The sequence below is a fragment of the Oncorhynchus keta genome, unplaced genomic scaffold (genome assembly GCF_023373465.1).
Source record: "Oncorhynchus keta strain PuntledgeMale-10-30-2019 unplaced genomic scaffold, Oket_V2 Un_contig_3675_pilon_pilon, whole genome shotgun sequence".
NCBI classification, from domain to species: domain Eukaryota; kingdom Metazoa; phylum Chordata; class Actinopteri; order Salmoniformes; family Salmonidae; genus Oncorhynchus; species Oncorhynchus keta.
Window position 1 is genome coordinate 114,423 of NW_026287366.1, and position 2,487 is coordinate 116,909.

Below are 2,487 nucleotides of genomic sequence, written 5' to 3' on the forward strand. Positions count from 1 at the left end.
ATTATATCCTATATTATCTTATCTTATCTTATATTATCCAATATTATCCTATATTAACTTATATTATCCAACACTATCTTATTATATCCTATATTATCTTATCTTATCTTATATTATCTTATATTATCCAATATTATCTTATATTATCCTATATTATCTTATATTATCTTATATTATCCTATATTATTTTATGTTATCCTATAATATCTTATAATAGCCTATATTATCCTATAAATACAGTGTCATGACCAGGTTAGGAGCATTAAGGTCTTTATATTATAGCAGGTAGTTTATTATGGGTATTAAGGGCTTTATATTATAGCAGGTAGTTTATTGGGGGTATTAAGGGCTTTATATTATAGCAGGTAGTTTATTACAGGTATTAAGGGCTTTATATTATAGCAGGTAGTTTATTATGGTATTAAGGGCTTTATATTATAGCAGGTAGTGTATTATGGTATTAAGGGCTTTATATTATAGCAGGTAGTTTATTACAGGTATTAAGGGCTTTATATTATAGCAGGTAGTTTATTATGGGTATTAAGGGCTTTATATTATAGCAGGTAGTTTATTACAGGTATTAAGGGCTTTATATTATAGCAGGTAGTTTATTAGGGGTATTAAGGGCTTTATATTATAGCAGGTAGTTTATTACAGGTATTAAGGGCTTTATATTATAGCAGGTAGTTTATTACAGGTATTAGATGCTTTATATTATAGCAGGTAGTTTATTAGGGGTATTAGGGGCTTTATATTATAGCAGGTAGTTTATTAGGGGTATTAAGGGCTTTATATTATAGCAGGTAGTTTATTGCAGGTATTAAGGGCTTTATATTATAGCAGGTAGTTTATTATGGGTATTAAGGGCTTTATATTATAGCAGGTAGTTTATTGCAGGTATTAAGGGCTTTAAATTACAGCAGGTAGTTTATTATGGGCATTAAGGGCTTTATATTATAGCAGGTAGTTTATTAGGGGTATTAAGGGCTTTATATTACAGCAGGTAGTTTATTATGGGTATTAAGGGCTTTATATTATAGCAGGTAGTTTATTATGGGTATTAAGGGCTTTATATTATAGCAGGTAGTTTATTACAGGTATTAAGGGCTTTATATTATAGCAGGTAGTTTATTAGGGGTATTAAGGGCTTTATATTATAGCAGGTAGTTTATTAGGGGTATTAGGGGCTTTATATTATAGCAGGTAGTTTATTATGGGTATTAAGGGCTTTATATTATAGCAGGTAGTTTATTACAGGTATTAAGGGCGTTATATTATAGCAGGTAGTTTATTAGGGGTATTAAGGGCTTTATATTATAGCAGGTAGTTTATTATGGGTATTAAGGGCTTTATATTATAGCAGGTAGTTTATTAGGGGTATTAAGGGCTTTATATTATAGCAGGTAGTTTATTACAGGTATTAAGGGCTTTATATTATAGCAGGTAGTTTATTAGGGGTATTAAGGGCTTTATATTATAGCAGGTAGTTTATTACAGGTATTAAGGGCTTTATATTATAGCAGGTAGTTTATTAGGGGTATTAAGGGCTTTATATTATAGCAGGTAGTTTATTACAGGTATTAAGGGCTTTATATTATAGCAGGTAGTTTATTAGGGGTATTAAGGGCTTTATATTATAGCAGGTAGTTTATTATGGGTATTAAGGGCTTTATATTATAGCAGGTAGTTTATTACAGGTTTTAAGGGCTTTATATTATAGCAGGTAGTTTATTACAGGTATTAAGGGCTTTATATTATAGCAGGTAGTTTATTATGGGTATTAAGGGCTTTATATTATAGCAGGTAGTTTATTACAGGTATTAAGGGCTTTATATTATAGCAGGTAGTTTATTATGGGTATTAAGGGCTTTATATTATAGCAGGTAGTTTATTACAGGTATTAAGGGCTTTATATTATAGCAGGTAGTTTATTACAGGTATTAAGGGCGTTATATTATAGCAGGTAGTTTATTACAGGTATTAAGGGCTTTATATTATAGCAGGTAGTTTATTAGGGGTATTAAGGGCTTTATATTATAGCAGGTAGTTTATTAGGGGGGGTATTTAAGGGCTTTATATTATAGCAGGTAGTTTATTACAGGTATTAAGGGCTTTATATTATAGCAGGTAGTTTATTATGGGTATTAAGGGCTTTATATTATAGCAGGTAGTTTATTAGGGGTATTAAGGGCTTTATATTATAGCAGGTAGTTTATTAGGGGTATTAAGGGCTTTATATTATAGCAGGTAGTTTATTATGGTATTAGGGGCTTTATATTATAGCAGGTAGTTTATTATGGGTATTAAGGGCTTTATATTATAGCAGGTAGTTTATTAGGGGTATTAAGGGCTTTATATTATAGCAGGTAGTTTATTAGGGGTATTAGGGGCTTTATATTATAGCAGGTAGGTAGCTTTTATTAGCAGGTAGGGTATTAAGGGCTTTATATTATAGCAGGTAGTTTATTACAGGTATTAAGGGCTTTA